Source organism: Pezoporus occidentalis, unplaced genomic scaffold (assembly GCF_034315485.1).
Source record: "Pezoporus occidentalis ecotype Australia unplaced genomic scaffold, CSIRO_AGI_Poc_V1 ctg8, whole genome shotgun sequence".
Lineage (NCBI taxonomy): Eukaryota > Metazoa > Chordata > Aves > Psittaciformes > Psittacidae > Pezoporus > Pezoporus occidentalis.
The window spans coordinates 9,919,284-9,940,555 of NW_026916158.1; the positions used below are offsets into that span (position 1 = coordinate 9,919,284).

Consider the following 21,272-nt stretch of genomic DNA (forward strand, 5'->3'; position numbering starts at 1 on the left):
AGAAATGATTTCTGGTATTTGAAACCAAGCTTGATATTGTGCTGAAAACACAGTTCTCACAGAGGCTTTTCAGCTGAATTAATTACAATTCAATCAAGTGGTGGCAAGTGGGACAAGAAACATCTGGTGATAACCGTGGCTGATTTTACTGTAGACTGCCTTCATGAGTCTGAATAGTTTTCTGTTCATACTGATATAGCCATTTTCTCATTTTTCAATTCATATTCTTTGGCCATCTCTACGAAAGTAATCCCACACTTAGGTCAAGGACTTTGGAACTGTTAGCTTTCAGTGAGAAATTACTTGCAGATTCATTATATGTTTATTGTCTAAGACTCCTTGTAATAGGAAATCTGTTTTGTACATTAGCAATGTACATCATTAACTGTGTATATTCCAACTGAAACTATTAGACACACATCTTCCTCCAAGAAGAGAACTTGAAACAATGCAACAAATGAAATAAGAAATCAAGCTGTGCTATTCTTTTCATTGTCTCCTAGTTACATTATCTGTGTATGCATATATGTACTGAGGAAATTTAATGGCTAAATAACTTTGAGATAATTCTAGCTTTTTGAAAGTAAATACAAAATCATCATTCTGTAAAGCTGAACCAACCATACAGCACTGGGAAAAATCCACATATGCCAAATATATTGCTATATTGCCTTTTTTATTGTCAGCTGCCCTGTGCATAAGCCAGATGTCACCCCTGCATCCTGGTAGCGTTGCCTGTCAACTCTGATAAGGAGTAAAGGATGGGAAAATATTCAGAGCAAACAAAAGCCAAGCTGCTTTAGATGCTGAAGTTCTCTGAGTGCCAAAATACTTTTGGTATTTTAAATTTTATAAACATATAGCTTTCAGATTATCTGAAAATTGAAAACAAAGAGCAATCATTCATAGAAACATACTAAATCCATTTGAAATTTTTAATAAAATAAAAAATTCTGACATTTGCTGGAAGAAATATTTTTAGTTGATAGGGCCTCATGGACAATAAGGGACAGCTTCATCATAGTGCTCCTTTTTTCTGCAACTGTACCCTTGCATCCACTTCTTCTAAAGCATGAAAACATCCTGAGTTGGGCAGATTCCAGCTGCAGCATCAATGGGCACTTTGCAAAGGAGGAATTCCATGACATGGGTCCATCTGGGACATATGTCTGGCCTCTCTGCTTTTTTTGTGCATAGCAGGTTTACAACACAGTGAAGTTATTCCATAGTGGTTGGAACTCAGCTTAGGCCTCCCCATGACGGTTTCCTCCCAGCACTCCACGGCACAAGTCAGTGTAGAATTGATTCACTATGTGTGTGGTTTTACAGCTTACCTGCTGCACTTCACTTTCTTCCCTGGCACAAAAAATAGCAGCTGGGGTTCTGCAGAGGCACCAGTTTGAATGGAATAGGTTCTAAAAGACTATAAAAAAGTATTACTACCTGTTTGCAACGAGTGGCACACATAGCATTCTTTGTGCTTTCCAAAGGCTACTGAAAGGAGATTGGTCTTGGCTTTGTATAGAAAATCTACAAATATTGTCTCTGCCAGAGATTTCTTTTTTCTTAGATCCCCAAGTCTTAAATTTCTATATACCCAGGTTTATGATGCTCCACCACTGTATTTATTGTAAATTGTAAGAATTTTGCTTAGTTGCAAGTAGATACAGGGTTTTAACAATTGTCAGAATTTGATCACTGAAACACTGTTTAAATAAGGAAAAAAGTCTATAAAAATCCTTTTGACCTTCACGTTATCCACAAATACAGCAAACTTGTTTTACATTATATTCTAGAGATACCCAGGGCATATACATTTTAAATTATGCAGTCAGTCCAGGATAAAACTGGTTTTCACTGTGTATCAGATACATGCAGATATGTATTAAGCGTCTCCTGAACCTATAAAGAAATATTTGTATTTTTGCAGAAAAATAAAGTGGTATATTATGATAAAATATGAGCAAGAGAATCAGGCGCACTTAATAATTGTGGGTCTGATTCTCTTGCTTATACTGGTGTAATTTCATTGACTACCTCAGAACTACAGCTGCATTTTGTCTATGAAAATGATAAAACCAGCACTTTTGTTGATCACAGTATATAGTGTAGAGATATGAGAGAGACTTTGCCTAACAGTCTCATGGCAGTTGCATTAAATCTGGTGCAAAAATGAACGCTAACATTTTAAGAAATGTGTATGATAAATAGTTTATGAGAATATTTTTTTATTTAAGCTACTGGTATTCAAGACTTGATATGATTTGTGATATTCAACATAAAATTCCCAAATATGGTGTTAATTTTTCCCTGGGGATTTTATGCATTTATGCATATGCAGCCTGTTTTCTGTACCTGTATTTGAGAGCTATTTCACAGTACAATGATATCCTAATTTTTACAGCAAATCAAAGCCGTGCCTTCCATGTAATCAACTGTTTATTTGTATAGCAAAACAAAGCAATGCCCTATGAAAAATTAAGTTGTATTTATTTTTTAATAGAGTACTCAGAATATTAGGTATATGAATCACATAAACAAGAATGTAATTAAATTATCAGCTCCTACAGCAAGTTTGGCATCTTCTACAAATACATCTGAAATTGTATTAAACATATCCTGCTTATGAATTCCCCAAGCTAAGGCTTTTGATGTTGCCTGCTAAATTCTTAGCGGAAATTACAAAAATCCAAATACTAACAGGGAAACTGAAACTATTTTGTTGATTAAACAACAGTATTTTTCAGTGATAAATTCTGATTCTCAAAGTCATGCTCCTATTTGACTACCAGTGAGTATTTACAAGCATGGTGGGATTTTCTGCTCTTACTGGGCTTGTGTCTGGCACAAAAATGAGCAGCAACAGGGAACAACCTAATTAAAAACCTATGCAGATTTTTATGTGTGTTTGTCAGCCTGCATTTTTTCCCCTAAGCCAGTGGGACTCAGCATTTAAAAGGTGGGTTTGGTAACTGAAGAGCTTGTTCTCCAACCTCATTAATCACAGCTGGACATTTAACAGGTACCTCACATAACACTTCATCCAGGATGCTGTCTAGCAAAGGAGATACAGACTATTTCCTAACCTGCTGCTCTGAGCTAGTAGACAGTGTGCCCACTCGGACTTTCCTTCTGGATCCCATCCGTCATCCAGCAGAACTTACAGTATTCAGACAAAGCTACCCATCTGGTACTATCCCAACACTGATTTTTAAGTCTAAATGCACAGGAAAAATGTCTTCTGAAGGAACTGTTCTCTTGTTTTCTTCCTGGTATCTCACAGCTAAGTACAGCAGTTTTCCTAGCTTGCTTAGGTCTACTGTTCAGGTTTGGATTTTACTTCCCTTTGCAGTGTTGAGCCAATGTCAGGAAGGAATGGATGCAGGAGAAAAATTCTTCATGCATTTCAAATTCTTGAAGTCATTCCCTTTGTATACAGTTAAAAATTTCTCTACAGAATGTATATTGCAGTCATAGATATAACCTGAACATAAAACTTGGTAAGTAACAGAGCAAATATCTCTCAGATAGACATACTATGTATTGTACAGGCATGAGCAGCATGCCTGTACAATGTACTGATGCTGAGACTCAGTATCCCAAGTATCCCATGGGCACATTTATAAGAAATTTCATTTGTAACAATAGCTGCCTTATAAATACAGCATATACGTGTACTTGTCTCATTGACCACAAATTACATAAAGATTTGGAGTTTTTCCTTCTTTCCAGTCATCTTAAAATTGCAAAAATTAAGTTGTTAGTTAGGGAGCTATCAGCCTTGATATGGCATTTGCATGTATCAAGCAACTATGTACCTGCACACAGGTTACGAGCAGCTCACAGACACTGTGGGAGATAAAGTGATACAGGTGAGAACCCAAAGCCCAATCTGATTAGAGCTATGTCCAAGTTCTCATAAGTGATGCTGGCATACTGAATTACTCATGTTTAGCTAAGACATGGGAACCAGTGGTAATTCTGCAAGTAATGGTAATTTGATTGCTCTTGATCACTTGTAATAATTTTAAGATACCTTCAAAGAGCCTTGTCTTGCTGCAAAGAGAGTTCGGGTTGTGATTCAAGGGCTGCCCTGAATAATGTTCTCACTGCTAGAAAAATTTTGAATATGAGTATGCTGCTGTTAATTTGATTTGGCTGGTTTCTCAGAGGGTGTGAACTAAAGCTGAACTTATTATTACTCATAAGCGGCTAACACAAGCACTTTACAACAAATAGACTAGCTCCATTTGAGTACATTTCAGGGATTTCCTTTGTGTATTCAGAAAGGACAGAAAATTATTTCAAAATTAAATGTGTAGAATGACCCAGTTTATTGCAGCTTAAATAACTATGGAACACATCTTTGAGAAATCCCAGATCCATAGAAAAATACATTACCTGCAAGGGTGTAATAATGCTGAAGGGCTGGCTATTTTTCTTAAGCTAGGCTAATTCAAGAGAAGTAAAGTGAGTACAGCTCACTTGTGCTTTCTCTGTAGTGTGACATAGCTCATCTGCCTGTGGTCACACAAAAAGTCTGTGATGGGACATGAAAGTAAATCTGTAACTTAGTCCCTCTGTAGCATCCTAACCACTGAAAAAGAGAAACCAGAAAAAAAAAAAAAGTAGAGAAAGCAAGCAGAGAAAAAAGGAACTTCCTACCTAGTTATCTCCTCACTTTACATTTTTATGTCTTTTATGTTTTGAAGTCCTTGCAAAAATTTTTCCTTGTAGCATAGTTATCTTCAACACAAAATAATCTGATATCCCACTTATCTGCAATTTTAGAAGGCTTTGTGCACCATTCATATGTGGCAATTGTTAGAATGATGATTTTATCAGTTGCCAATATCTGTTCATTTAATATGCAACAGAAAGTAATCTTAGCTCAAAGAGTTTTTAAAAATATTTTCCATAGAAGTTAATGCCTGAAATACATGGAATAAAGTTCAGTATAATTAATATAGTAAAAGTCTCAGTCACCAAAAGGAAATTACAGAATGTGGGTGTCATGCTGCTACCTGTTGCCTAGCAATGTTGCATATGTGTGGCACAAGATTGATAGATATCACCCACTCAGATCGCTGGATCCAGACCTTCACCGCGGAGTTGTCAGTTGGAAAAACTGCCAAGAATCACAGAAATCACAGATGGGAAGAGAAGCAGCACAGAGTAACTTTGTCTCAGTGTCCAGTAACATACTATCCAAAAGATAGGAGATGTTAAATTTCGTTGAGCCTGTTTTTCTTAAGGTCTATGTCAATATATACACATATATAAATACATATATGTATTGAAAATCGCTTCCTAGCTAGGTATATCTGGGTCGTGCAAGTTGAGGTAATGATATCCTGAAATTGAAATGGCAATTCAGTTTCATAATTTTTAGTGACTCACAGTGTATTACCTTTAAGTAGGATGAACAGAAAATTTCTGATATTATAGATAATTATAATGTTATTACAGCATTCCTGATAGCAAATGCTAAAGTTCAGTTTAAGATGCAGCACAGTATTTTAAGCAACTCATACTTTCTCAAAATACACTTTTTGCTAAAATTTTCCATGATCCACTTGGCTTCCAAGTCAGCTTTTTCTGAGAAATCTTTCTATGGAATTAGTTTTGCCATTTTTGAACTGTGTTGAGGAGCCTCCATATGTTCTATTTTAAATTCTGGACTTGCATAATTCCAAAAAATGACTAAAAATAGAAGACTCAGACCTGACAGGTTTTATAATTCTCATTAGAGGAAGAAAATAGTCTTGGCTTGAAGAAAATTAATTAAGTGTTTAAAAATAATGGCATCCAAAACAGTTTCCTGCACTTGCACAAGGAGAGTGTGAAGATGTTTTTCAGGCCAAAATGGTTTTAGCTACTGTTATGTAAAGATGGCATGCTCTTAACTGTTTAATGTTGTTACACTTGAGGAAAGCTTATTTGTTTAGCCCCATCCATTAATAAGGATTCATTAAAATAATACAAAGCACCAGAAAAATCTAATTATAAAAAGACCAAACAATCAATCCAATGGAGCATGAACTGAACAGCCATCTGTTGAACAGTCCCATTTGCAAAGAATTCAACATCCATCTTAGTCATGGAAAACAGAGGAACTAACAACACAAAAGCCAAGGGAAGGCAAGCTAAATAATAATGAATGAGCAAGGCAAGTAAAATAAATGGGAGTTACAGCTGATCCTAATGTCTATGAATGGTGTGGATTGCTTTTATTGAGAACACAACAGCTGACTGTTGATGGATGCTGAAGAGAATGGGAGTACCAGCCCAGACTATCAAAATTCACTGAGTAATATAGAGAGGGATGCAATAGCATGCAGCACATGGGGCTGCTGTCCTGAGCAGTCTTCTCTGGAGCCTTCAATGTTAGAGCTGCACTAGCCCTGGCACTAGGCCTGGGCATGGCACATGGTCAAGTCCATGACTTGACTGTACAGATATCTGCTCTGCAGCTCACTGTAAGGTGGAAACACTTTCCTAATGACCCACTCAGGAAAGGGCTTTTTTTTTGTTGTTCACAAGAAGCATCTTAATTGCGTTCCATTTTTTTCTGACATTTCGTGTTATTCAGAGCTCTTAAATAAGATTTTCAGAAGTATCAAATGACTTCAAAACTACAAGTAGCAGTAAGCATTCTGCTGCCTCCCAGTCAGTTCCTGAAACACCCACAGAGCAGTTGCTGCTCACTACAGCCAACTCCCACACTGAGTTTGGGACTTGGGGTCTCTAACACAGAGCCTAAGACCTAGGAAAGCCAGGTGCGTGAGAAGCTATTTAGAGCTAATTAACAGAAACTGTTAAAAGTTGAGGTGTGGGAAGCCTTTACCTTTTCTCAAGATTGGGCACCTGAGGCAGTTGGACTGGTTGAATGGCAGTGCTTCTTGATCAGCTCTGCTGTTGCAGGTAGGTACCTACTCTGTTTTTGAGAGAAGTGAAGAATTAGCTCTTTATTTTGTTTTAAAATATGCAAAGAAGAAGCAGTCATAAGACTAGACCCTTTCATGTAATCTAGAGATGGAGTGGCTTAAAAATGAAACATTTCAGTTGTATGCATGTGTTCTGAGTGGTTCAAAATTGTACCTTTGAGTGTGTGTTTCTGACTATGAGGGAAAATGAGGAGGGTTTGCCCTCTTTGATGAGATTCACAAGCTTTGTGGCAGGGAGCGAAAACTTATGGACTTGCAGAAAGAGCACACAGGAGACTTAGGAAGCTAAAAAGGAAGAGGAGTAATTGTATCCCCTACCCTATTTTTAGCTAATCCTGGTGTAATGCAGGATGTTTTCAACAGGCTTGAGAGTGGGCTTAGGAACAGTAAAACACAGAAGTACAAAATTATGAGACAAAGGGCTTTGGCCTCCAATAAGAGGATATTGCTGACATTTCTGCCCCCTTTTGTGACATGACTTTTTTTCTTTTTCCGTCATTAATATGCATCTTCTTGGCGGCTGGTCATAAAAAAATATGGCTTTTTTCCATGTGACAAAGGAAACGTATTTCTTTTCATTTATTAGCTAAGGGATCAAGGCAGGAAGCCTAGTTTTCTTCCCACAGCAACGTGGGCATCCTGAGAAAAATGGGAGCTCGGAGGCTTTGGAAGTATGTGTGCTATTACTCTTAATCTTCTTGTGGATCTTCTAGTATTACTAGGCTGAATTCTAGTTTGGCACTTATATTCCACTCAAAGGTTGTGGTAACGTTTACCTTGAAAATAACCAAAGTAAGGTAATGGGCCAGTTCAGTCTTAAGCCTATTTAAAGATACACACCTTTCCAGCTTGAGGAAAGGTTTTAGTTCTTTTCTGGCTATAACAGTCTTTTCTCAACTAAGAGGGTGGAAGGATGCCAATTGCAGCCCTATTATTTGGCAGGCAGGAGGTAACCTTACAGTAAACAGCTGTCAACTTCACAGTCTAGCTGAATTTTAATGGCTCAAAAGACTAAAGAGAGTTATGATTCTGCCTGAACCCTTGGGGTCTGGGCTGAATTACTCAGGACTACATTTAAGCTATCACGTCAGGGTCATATGACTTGTCTATATAAATTCCTCAAATGTGCCATTAAAATGTCAGTTCTTAACTTAGCTAGAACTATAAGCCACTTCAGCACAGTTTAATTCTCTGATATAGTATGAAACAATCAAAACAGTATAAAAGGAATATTGTGCTGTTGGAGGCACTGTCACGTTACCTGCGTGCAGGTGTGTGCCACTGCTCCCCATTATTTTGGGTTGTTCTTGTTCTACGTGTAGTGGAGAATGAGGCTTAGCCTGGGTAAAACAATAGCATTATTTACTAGGAAACTTGGAGAATTTGGCCTTCCAACATAATTCCAGTGTGTCGTTGCCAATTCCTTTCCTCCTTCATGGATGCTCATCAAAATATAAAAAGGATTCCCAGACACTCAAAACATGGACAACTACTTTGAAAGCTCCCTCCACTTTCAGGGAAATACTTACTGTGTGTATCAGCAGTCTCAGAATATTGATATGGATTGGAAAGCAGAAAGCACCATAACTTTAAAATTAGGCCAGTGGCAGGTATGAGTGTGAATCACAACTTGGAAAAAGGAAAACTCCAAACCCCATCATTTGGATATGGCTGCGTTGAAGCAGTGACTTATGACTGTTTCTTATGCCTAAAGAAAGAACATTTCAGTCTGTACTGTAATTGTGCACTAAGGAAGTACCTTTAGTTGCTGCTGTGGACTAGGCACATGCACTTCCCTATCTGTTAGTGACAGCAGACAATTAAAGCAATAATTTAATTGTGGATTCTGGAGCAGAGTGCTAGGATGAATATTGATAACTTGATGAAGGGTCAAGCTGTGGTAATGGTTCCTAGTGGTAATGTGCAGTTTGATGAGCTAGGCTTTTGATTTGAGGAAAGTTAAATAGAGATGCAAAAATACAAGTTGGTGAGAATATATAAATTACAGGTGACTAGCTATGTGCAGTTTCAGAATCAAGCATATTTACCTGCACCTGGTGTGCCTCATGAATATGCACCTGCATGATATGATTTTTTTCTTACAGATTTGAGTAAGGCTATGCATTTTTCTAATAGTGTGGCTTTATACCAAAGCCTTGTCTGTTACAAAATGCAAGGGCAAATACACTCTGCTGTATTTATGCTTTAAGCTGTAATCTTTATATTATCCCATTACTCCTACTCCATAGGAGTCAGAAATCCAGTACATCTCAAAAAAAATTATACTGCAATGCTGATGAGTATATTTTCAAAATGGACATTGTTTGGAAGATAAACTTGTGCCCTGCAGAGAAGATAAAATATATATTTATTGAAGCAAACAAAACCAAAATAAACAAAAGCTCTAGATTGGATTTTGAGCCCTTCTTATATTTTAGGGTCTCTAAAATCAGGCTCCTTGCCCTTTATATTGCAAGTCAAACAGGAACAACCACTGCAAGTTTTCTGATCACCCACCTTTTATGTCCCCTGTAATCAAACAGATACCAAATTTCAGAGTGACTTGAATAGAAATACTGTATTTCTTTACTAAAACAAAGTAGATAAAATTGCCCCTAATGTCTTATCAGTAACCATTTTCTTATGATATCAATGGAAATTCATTTTCTTGATATCTCACCAAAGGCATTGAGGCACTTTCAGTACGTTCAAGTTTATTTCCAAGGTCACGTGTCTCTTTATTTAGGACTGGATTTATTGCCTCTGCAAAAGTGCTGGTGAAACAGGCTTTATGCTTAAGAAAAAGGCAAAGCAGGAACACTGGGTAGAGGTGCCTATGGAAGGAATTCAGAGCTACCCTTCCGTGCCCACTCCTCAGTCCCCTAGCTGAAAGCAGGATCTATTATGGGTGTGTTCCCACAGCACTGTTGCTTTCAAGAAATTACTTGGACTTCAAGTGTCCTTGCTCCTCTCCTAGCTGGATCCAAATTTCCCCTGTGCTGCCCTGTGTGGAGCCATAAAGAACCGAAGTGTTGTGTGGAAATTGTTGTGTTAAACTTGATATAAATTGAGTCAATTACAACATTGAACTGTCAAGCATTAGTTGGAACTTCAAACACCGAGAGTTTAGCTTACTTATTGCCATGGCAATCACTATTAAAAATATTTTTAGCTTATACCAAAGGTATGAAAAAGAATGAAAAGCAAAAAGCCCTTGAAATGTGAAGTACGAAGTCTTACATTAAAAAAAAATAATAGTTTCCCTATGCCTTCAGTGAGAGGACCTTTTATAAGGAATCTGGGGTTTGACAGTATTGGATGATTAAACTTGATATCAAGTGTCTTCTCTGGGACAAAAAAAAACCAAACAACAGCTAAGTGCAGCTAGGCTGGTGCTGCTGCTGTTCATGGTCTGATCTTTTTTATGAAACAACTGATTATGGCATGAGCATCTTTCAATATCTCTGCTTTGGATAACTCTCTTAGCCCCTTGCTGCCTGTCTAATGACCTTCCCACTAAAGTACAAGAACCTCTATCACCCTGTGTTCCTTTTGGTTGAATATATGATCGTTATGTACACAGATGTACAAAAAACTTAACTTGGTTTTCTAACAGAATAATATAGCTCAAGAATTTTGTTGTTGTTACTATTTTTTCCAGATGTTGGAGTGTGAAGCTTGAGAAACAAATGGTTAAGTTTGTCACTGAGACTGTGGCCAGAGTTTAGAATGCATGGTGTTTCTATATCATCTGGTGTGAATGCAGTGAAAATTGATGGATGCCAGCATAAACTGTAAAGAAGGCACTGATGATAGAAGCAGATCAACAGAGACATTTGCACCAATGCAATTTTCTGTTCTTTTATGGAGACACACAAAACAGTGACAGGTGCAGCATCTGCCAAATTAATTGTTTGTAGTGTGGAAGCCAGGAATGTACCTCAATATGCTCAATAACAAGAAGTGTTTGAATAAGAAAAGTAGCACTCAAAAGCAGATAAGAAACACTTAATTACTATTCAAACAACAAGCTACAATGCTGAAATATTTAACTATAAAATGAACAATAGAAGATTTGTGTTATTTTGTGTTTAGGGGCAACCTGGAGAATTTAAAGTTCTGAGAAGGAACATCAAATGTATTGAGGGGCTTTGAATTCCAGTTCTAGGGCGGATGGCAGTGCCTGTTCTTGCTGTCTGCATTATGAAGAAGTAAGTCTGTTATAAGTTCGGCATCAGTCCTTGCCAAACTATTCCAATGGTTCTCACTAGTCCACTTCTCTTTACGTTCAGGTCTTCGGGTAACTGGAAAACATATAGATGGAGTTAAAATATCCTGGTTGAGAAGAACAATTTAACTTGCTACTTATATTAATCACACTATATTTAGGCTAAACAGCTTGACCATGACTCAGGTGTGTGGGAGAATATCTTAAAATCAAGACAGAATATGGAATACTTTTTTTTTTTTTTTAAATGTAGAAGTCTCTGAATGCCATAGTTGAGTGTTTAGAAAGAGTGAGGAACCAACACCCCCCCAAGGATTTCTCGTTACTTGGGGTTAGCTCATTAGCTTTTGATTCTTGGGTTATACAGTGAGAAACCCCCAAAAAATCAACAATAACCATTTTGTGTAAGAGCGCAGCTGTTTTCCTGTTTTAAATATATGAGACTAAATTGAAACATTTTTCAGTATTTATATTGAGACTGGGAAGGCAAAAGGTGCATTGGCTGAACGGTTCCCCTTTAGCCCTCTATAGAACTATCTATAAAGACTGTCTATAAGGTGGTGATTTCAAGACAAAAGAATGAATTGAGTTAATAATCTGAACAGTGAAGTAAAGAGTAGTTTACAGTCATAGCCAGTTTGAAAGCTCTGTTGTTTCTTTAAGGTATTGACTGAAGTTGGACTGCTATAAATCTTCCTGCAAGAAAACTGTATGTATACAAGCTTGAAAATTAAGTCTACTCTGTTGTGATTGAGACAGAAAACAACCTGACTCTCAGAACTTCACTGGTCTGTAAAATAACTAAAACATTTGCCAGAAAGGAGAAAGACAGTGTGATTTGATACACATTTTTGAAAAGAATATTGAAGTTATACTTCCATTTAATTGAGACATTAATCCTAGAATATTGGCTGCTGCATGTAACCTGAAACCTATATCACATTCTTCTACTTGTTCTCCGATATCACTGATTGAAAGCATATCATAGAAAATAAATCTGTTTTCTTGTCCAAAATATGAGCAATTTCAAGTGAAAACACTGAGCCAAAGAGAAATCTGAAGGAAAAAAGAAGAACCAGTAACCACAACAAATAAATAGAATGACTTCCTCTAACTAATAAACTGGAAACCTGAGTACTGTGTTTGACAATGCTATAGAAACTATAATTTGGCTCACAAACCTCCCAAGAAAGTAAAAAACATTATGTGTTTTCTTGATGAAAAGCTGGGCATGTTCTTGACCTCATCAAAGGTGTTTCTTCTCCTGTGGATATTCAGAGCACATGGCACTTCTACTGAAATTCCTTGTTCTCATTGCTGAATTGTTATATTATTTTTTCTTGTACAATTGAAGCTATGCAGAAACCAAGGCATAGATCCCAATCATGCAAGTCATAAAGGGTCTTGGGGAAAAATTCAGATAATAAAATGTACCCTGCAAATGCTGAATGCAGTGGTAAAAAGTGGTCAGTCATCCTTCTGCTAATACTCAACAAATTTTTTGTAAGTGGCCATTATGAATTACCTCACATTTAGGCAATGGTTAGCTCAATAACTAGAAGGTTAATCATCAGACCATGCTAGCAGGTTCAATTTAATGGCTGCTTACATGCAAATAGAGTTTTTGTGTAGACTTCTAATTACAATGTAATTCTTCATAGAAGGTATAGTTAGAAGTGCAAGCTCTTCTCATAAAAACAGGTCCAGCGGACATAGACATTGACAAGTCAGTCATTGCAATAACTAAATATTAGGGCTGAGAGTTAGAGATTTAGGTGCTTTAGGTAGAGTTTTAGCTTGCAGACTTTGAGGATGCTGTCAATTAGCAGTGCTGTGCGATTACTTTCTGGGGTTGGTCAGGCTGGCAGGAGTCTCAGCGGAGGAAGAAAAGTTTTTGATGATGCTGGAAACAAAACTGGCTCTTTCATTACATCGTAATGAATTACATAATTTTGCTTGGCACATTTTTTGCCTTTGATCCATGAAGTTGCTTGTGACCTTGCCCCAAATCTCAACTCCTCTCTTTGTCTCTTATGACTTTGATTCTCGTTTATAATTTCTCATATGGAAATAATGGGCTTCTTTCCTGGCCGTTTAATGCTAAATACTGACAGGTATTCAGGCACCTAAATTTGAAGAGAGGTTAAATGTGTTTACAATTCTGGCATCTAGATTTTCAAGTTACTTTATCTTGGGAAAATTATGTACTACTTATAAAATTTGTTATACCTGTTTTTGAGGAGGATACACCTGCTTTGATTTTATTGTTATTTGAGGTAATTTAATCCACATTAGATATATGTATCCTTCATTTGCATTCTGTGAACTGCCTCAGGTTTTCAGGACTAAATCTTTAGCTGATAGACATCTGGGAAATATTCTCTGTGTTTCAAAGAAGCTATGTCAATTTATATTAGCAGAAGATTTTGTCTTTAGTTTTTCTTATAATGGAATGTCTGACATGAATCCAAAGGTCTATAAATGACAACCCGAGGTAGGGGCAGGGCATCCAAAGACATTTAAATCTCCCTTTCCTTTCTATGTATTTTTATAGAGAAGTATTTCAGTAAACATTTTTCTAAATGTGCATGACGAAATTAAGCAGCACATAGAATCTATAGTGGAAAGACAGTTGTGTATTTTCATGCAGAATTGATGACTAGTTATGGGAGGCAGAACTACCAACTCTAGAGAACACAGATGTTAACTGGCATAATGCCCTCTTGATGCAAATAAATACATTAGATGCTATAAAAGATTTTAAAACAGGAGAGCTCATCTTGGCAGGAGATATATTTGCTGGATTTGTGCTATTCATTTTGTTTTATAGAATTGCTGTGGAATTGGAATAGACTATTTGAGGAGCTTCTAAAAGCACCAGTGGACTGAGACTTCATTTTATTTCTGATGTGTTTAAAAGAAAACAAAAATCCTTAATTTGTCATAGACATTTCACCTCTTTACCTGAAAGGTCTGCGCTACATGCCTGATAAATTAAGCAGCGGCATTATCACTAAGTGAGAAAGGCTGGACAACAGTTAAAACATGCAGGGTTGTTAGTGTGTCTGCAGAGAGGGACTTTGCCTTTCCATTCAGAAGCTGTGGTATTTGTGTTCTTCCTCCATCATTAATATTCTTTATGATCCAAGTCTCACTGTTATGCCCAGCAAGTTTTCCAAACCAGCAGCCCTTCTCAAATGCTTCCTTTTATTCCCATGTGATTATTCTAATTTCTTCCAAGTAAAACCCTACAGAATGTAATGTGACCTGTCTCCTCCTACAGCTCGGCTGCTTGTCACAAAAATGTGGGAGGTTTTTGTGAGTGCATCTTTACCCTCTTTTATAACCAGAGGGACACAAGTATCTATTTAGGGCAACAATACTTAAGGTCAAAAACCTGTTGACAAGGTAGTTTAAGGCAATGTTATACCCTATTTGCACTGGTTGTTACGCATCATTTTTATTCAGGCAGTGGAAGGGACCTGCACCTCAACTGCTCACTTCAATAGCAAGATATTAGTGCAAGTCCAAATAGGGAGGACTTGTAGAGTGCTGGAGAAGCTGGACACTGGTCTGATTTGCTACGGTATTTTCCATGTTCAGGTCTTGCCATTTTCCTTTGTCATGTACATTACTAAGAGAGTAGAGTGAAGGGCTGGAGAGAAACATAAGTCATAGGATTTTTCCCTCTCCCAGGAGTTTGTCATGTTCTATAGCAGCTGTTTTTATTTCTTGCATTCTTTTTTTTCCCCGAAGACATGTCTCTTAATCTCCTGATTTCATTTTTCAAGCATTTTGCCACCTCCCTTTGTCCCTCCTCTTTTCCCTGATGTCAAGATAGGGTTTTTTTTTGTTCCATGCTGTTGTTTTATGAAGCCTTTGTCTCCTTAATACTCATCTCTCCTCTACATGCTACTGTGAGCTCCCTTTACTAGTGTCTGCATTTCTGCGTCACATCAATCTTACAATCTGACAGATACAGTGTCTAAAATAACCTGTGCATGATGCATACAACCCGAAAATAAACATTTATTTCAGCATTAGGTGCGTCATACCTGCAAATAACCTCGTTCATCTAGACACATTTATTTTAATGCTTATTGTATAAATACCACTATCTCAGCATACTCTACAATGCCATCTGCCACTTGCTCTTGTATTATGCATAATTTAATATAGGCCTATGTTACTCCAATTTTTTATGTTGCCAAGTTCATACATAGCTACATACTTTGACAAGGATACAAGTGTGTTATGAAGACGACAGAAAATACTACGCTGAGATTTAAAGTGGTGCTTTCGGGCCAGAGGATGTTAGTTCAGGCAAGGTATCTGACACTAGCAGTTGCACAATGTGGACTGGTGCAGTATTTTTTTTTTTTATACTTCATTTGAATCTTCTCAAGAACTAAAATTCCCAACAGCAAAATGACAAAATTGCATAAGAAATGCCAATGTATCCCACCAACTCACAGATTTGAGGTTTTGGCTCTCCTCAGACTAGTGAAAACTCAATTCATTTGTTCAAGTGAATTGACCTATAACTTACTGTATTGCTAGACTATTTTTGTGGACTATTATCATTGACAGGACACTTAAACGGCTATATCCGATCAGACTTACTGTCTTGGTTCTTGAAGAAGACAATATACACAGTAAGGAGACGCAACAGTCCTGTAGTAAGCTGTCACGTAACCAGCATTAGTTTCTCGTGCTTCCATGGATTAGTTTAACTTTTGGAGCCTGAGATTACTTGTACTTTTGTTTCACGTTCCAGCACATGCTTGGGTAATTCCATTATTCCAGATTGTTAGTAACATAATTATTCTTTACTAACACTTCAAAAACAAAACAAAACAAAAACAAACTACCACAGAACTGCAACAGCTGAAACATGGTGCCTGTTTAAAAAAAGTACATTCAGTCTCACAAGTCTAGCCTCTAACTGTGAACTGTTTCAGTAACTGCATGCCCTTCCTCTGGGATATGGCCATTCTTCTCTAAATTCCCAAAACCCACTCATTAGAGGCTGGGAATGTAGTGTCAGGTAGTCCCTGACGATTAAAAATGAGCTAAATTAAATCAATTCCTGCTGACTTGAACACTTCTAACTTCTCTAAGCAGCCTTTTGGCTCTCCTTGGAATCTGGCCTTTTATCGTGGTTTAAGCTCAGCCGTAAATCAGGCAGTCGCTCTCCCACTCCCCACATCTTCTTCCCTTCCCTGCCCCTGCTCCTCGAGGGATGGGGAGGAGAATCGAAAGAATGTAACTCCCATGGGCTAAGAGTAGTCCAGTAACTAAGGTATAACACAAATCACTGCTGCTACCACCAATGATAATAATGGTAAGGGAAATAACAAGGGAAGAGAATACGATACCACCCGCTGAAACGAGCCTGACCAAGGAGAGAGTGCCCTTCCAGGTAACTCCCTGTTTCATCCTGGGCATGACGTGCTGTGGTATGGAATACCTCTTTGGCTAGTTTGGGTCAGGTGTCCTGTCTCTGCTTCCTCTCGGCTTCCCCTCCTCCCTGGCAGAGCATGAGGCTCACAAAGTCCTTGGCTAGACTAAAACATTTGAGCAGTAACTAAAGCCATCAGTGTTATCAGCGCTGTTCCCAGGCCAAAAGTCAAAAACACAGCACTGCACTAGCTACCAAGGAGAAAAAATGACTGCTATTGCTGAACCCAGGACACCTTGTGGTCCCAGGCCATAGATAAAATCCAAGAGAGCTTCACTGCTGACAGGACAGTTGTAAGCTGGAGCAGAGCACTAAACCCTCCTGAGAGCCATCACCCCTTGAGCTTGCCAGCTGGCTCTCTGCAACATGGGTGACTGGGCTTTTCAACAATACTTACTCAAAGCTGCCCTCCATCAATTCTGAAACAATTTGTGCTTTATCACTGGTACGTTTTCATATTTAGGATAAAACATTTCTCATTGCCCACATTTTACAATCACCACTCTATTTTTGGTCAAAATGATTTTAGAGGAATTGGAGGATATTAGTGATAATAATGAAAAACCACACACAAATTTTATTGTTAAAGCAGTGCCCAAGAGCTCTTTCTGTCATTGATACAGACAAGACTGAGTGAATGAAAAAACTCCCTATATTCTGTCGAATATCCCTATTCTTATTGACCTCAGTAAGGCTTGCGCTTTTCAAGATTGTTAGTAGGTATGTGTCTGAATAATACTTTAGCAAATTCAGTGCCAGCTAAGCAGTAGGTAGGTTTGGCTTATTTCAGAGCCCTGATCTTATTGAAGAGAAGCTGTGTATATTGAACAGATTTTTCAGACCAGAACATGAAAACTCTGGCTATTAAGGTGCTCAATTGTGAATTACAGTTGGCTCTGCTATTGCTGCCCTAAATGTCTTTTCCTTTTGTGGCCCATAGCCCTCTGCTGCTGTTCACACTCCACCTCAGATCTGTGGTGGATTTTATATAAAACTTAAAGAGCGTCCAGAAAGAAAAAGTTCTATCTGTATGTAAAATTGACTTATGGTGCATCTAAACTGGCTGGGATGCAGTACTTTAACACAGCTGTTTAACAGGAATATTTCCCAAGGAACCCCCTTAAGATATGGAACAGTAATAGCTATAGCTTAGCTGGAACGATATGAGTATTAATGTAGATAGAGCAAAATAACCTAATAGTGTTACCAAAGATGCTGAATTTATCTGTCCCTCCCTGCAACTGTGTGTGTTCAGCCTAGAGAAAAGGTGGCTCTGGAGAGACCTCATCACCGTGTTCCAGTACATAAAGGGTAGTTACAAAAAAGTTGAAGTCACATGTAAAAGAGGGGTAACAAGTACAAGTTACTCCTGGGGAGTGCATGATCATTGTGCTCCTCAAAGTACAGAAAAAGAGAGAATTAAAGCAAAATTTACAGCTTATTTGTGCTTTTTTAATGATGTGCTCTAATATACTCTCTCATTTTCAAGGGCCTGTCATTTAGGTAGAAGGCACTTGAACTTACATTTTGATTTTGTGTTAAATAGCTAAGGTACATGAGCTAGAATAAAGTATTTAGCGTCATACTCTTCCTGGTCTTTTAGGTGACAGAGGAGGATGTAACTGGTGTATGTGCAGGGGTAATACCAGGCTGTTTCTGAATTCTGAATTCCAATATTCAGAAGTATTTACAAACCTCAAAAATTGGAATTTAGTCTGCCTTTGATAATTGGCTTAATTGGAGTTTGCATCTTGCCTTTTACAGGGAATGAATCTCATTTTACTTGAAATAGAAAGAAATTTCTTCTCCTGCTGTTTTTGATAGGGTGCTTGTCTACTGTATAAACTTTGAGAAAATATTTTGTCTAAATTCTATTTCTATCTCCTGTTTGTTTATTTTTAATTACTACTTCAGTACCCTGGGTTTTACCATTGATCTCGATCTGCCTACACACTCATCCTTAGCTTGCTGAAGGGTTTGTTTATTTTTTGTTATATGTACTCTTAACGTTGTTTTGTTTTGTGGGTTGGTCTTTTTGTGTGTGTGTGTGTGTGGCTTTTTTGCTTGTTTGTTTGTTGTTTTAATACATGCCTAACTACTTCAAAAAGTAGGATCCTGCTTTACTTGAAGGAAAGGTGGATTAATATTGCTGGTGCTATGAGAGTGTAACACAAAGGGAAGATGTCTGAACACTACTGCTGTCTTGGGGTGATCATTTTTGTCACAGCACCTTGGGGATGCGCACCATGGAATGAGGTGCTTCTGCCCCAGGCTTACCTATGGAGCACTGTAACATCAAATATAGAGGTTAATGTCTTTAAGAGTGTTCTAAAGACACTAAAGTTCTTTGCAAAGCATATCCCAGTAGCTTGAGAAGTGTTTTCTAAATTAATGACGAATGGCTCTGCAACTACCCTGGAAGAGACAGCTTTTACTTCTCACAGAGCTGGAGGGGCTGCTCTCTGCATAGGTTTTGCAGTATCTTTTAAAAATGAATTCCGCTATTTTGTCTCAAGTTAATAAAGTCTTATCTTTGATCAGTAGATCAGTGTAATTTGACTGATATAATCTAAGGTTCTGTTCTAAAATTTATTTTTCCCCATCTATGAAGAAATTACTTTTCCTGTATATTCGGCCCCAGTTGAAACTATACTCTCAATAAAACTCCAAGCTTTTTTTGACCTCTGAATGTGTTTGGAAATCTGTAAAAGATTTCTGATATAGTTTTTTCTTAACTTTTAAATACAAATTTGTAATTTTTAAAGTGCAAATTTGGCTGGTTTTGAAAAATAATGTAGATTGAACTGTAGATTGTGGCTATTTGAGCTGCACAAGGAGGCTCCTGCACCCAGTCGGATCTCCCTGATGGCCAGTGCCATTCTTCTGGAGTCCGTGTTTGCTCACGTATTAAGTGCAAGAAATTTTTTCTGCGAATGTAATGTTTTGGACATTATATAGCAATAAGTAGTAAGTTTTGGGTTGTACTTAGTCTAAAAGCTGATCTGAATCTCTCTCATTTACTTACTTTCCAAAATGGTGGGCTGAAACCCTTCATAAGAAAAGGTCTGAAGCAGAAGGTTGATCATTGAATCATCCTGTAGAATGTGAGAACTGTAATTATGGGCAGTAGAGAAAATCTATAGAAAGGTTATAATTTCCCATTAAATTCAATGGGCAGTTGTCAGCTTATGTAAGTTAGTGAAATTATTGACTTCAATGGAGCCTGCTTATACAATAAGAGCCCTAGTGGTTTTTGAAATGAGTTCTGAGAAACCCATTTTGTCAATTATTTTCATTTTTATTCAGCGTCCTGGGTTCAGCAGTAGCAGTCATTTTTCTCCTTCGTGGTAGCTGGTGCAGTGCTGTGTTTTGACTTCCAGCCTGGGAACAGTGCTGGTGAGACCGATGTTTTCGGTTGTTGCCAAGTGATTTTTACCCTGACCAAGGACTTTGTGAGCCTCATGCTCTGCCAGGGAGGAGGGGAAGCCAGGAGGAAGCAGAGACAGGACACCTGACCCAAGCTATCCAAAGAGGTATTCCATACCACAGCATGTCATGCCCAGGATGTAACTGGGAGTTACCCGGAAGGGCATGGGCTTCTGGGTGGGACTCGTTTCTTGGCAAGTGGTATTGTATTCTCTTCCCTTGTTATTTTCTCTTATCATTGTTGTCGTTGGTGGTAGCGGTGGTGATTTGTGTTGTACATTGGTTGCTGGACTGTTCTTGTCTCAACCTGTGGGAGCTGCACTAGTTCGGTCCTCCTCCCCATCCCTCACGGCAGCGGGGAAGGGGAGAGCCCCGGGGGGGAGGGCTCGGTTGCTCTCAGCCCAGCACCACTCACTGGGAGTGAGTGAGCAAGCTGTCTGGCTAGGGTTTAAACCCCAACATTCAGTTAGATATGACTAATTATATCTGTGAAAATGGACCAAAGGGCTCTTGTCAGAGCCTTCTGCTGAAATGACTCACTCAAGTATCATGAGTAGTGACAGATCTTGCAGCTTATCAGTGAGGACCAAGGAAATTTGTTGTCTTTATTGGTACCCACATGTGCTGGAAAGCTCAAGTCACTGATAGGCTAACCCTGAACTTGTTTCTCTTGCCTCACTATATGATGTATTGCCACAGAGCTACAGCCTCACTGCAGGCTCTAAAAGGTTAGTATGCTGTACAGTTAATATAAATTACATGCACATTTCAGAATATGCTACATTGCATCATTTTAACCATCATACAAACAATTACTGTAGTTCAGGTAGAGTTCAATTTGAAAGTCTCCACTGGCCTTAAGAAAAGAACCTTTAGATTTGTAACGAAACAGTAGCATAAACCCCTTTAATTTCTGTAGCACAACAATTACAGCTTGCCCTGTAAATCCATTTTCCTTCATTCTCTGCAATTCTTGGATTTACCCATCTTCTTCTGACTCAAGGAAAATATTCATAATGACAAGCACACACACAGTTCCCATAACTAGATCAAGCATGAATTGCTGAAGCTGGTGTCTGCCCCCCTTCCACAGTTTGTAGGGAAATGTTGAAAGAAAAGTCAACAGCTGACTGTGCAACTCTAGTCAGATTTTCATTCCAAAGTAGACACACACCCCCCCCCCCCTTCAAACCTCAAGTTGACAGTTTAA

General features: G+C 38.1%; 1 protein-coding gene across 1 annotated transcript in view; it reads left to right on the top strand.

Moving 5' to 3' along the window:
- Positions 1-6,877: 6,877 nt before the first annotated feature.
- NLGN1 (neuroligin 1) overlaps positions 6,878-21,272 on the top strand; it is a 479,997-nt gene continuing 465,602 nt past the window's right edge. The window contains exon 1 of the mRNA XM_062603181.1: positions 6,878-6,924. The gene's annotated coding sequence lies outside the window, so the exon portion shown is untranslated. The remainder of the gene's footprint in view (positions 6,925-21,272) is intronic.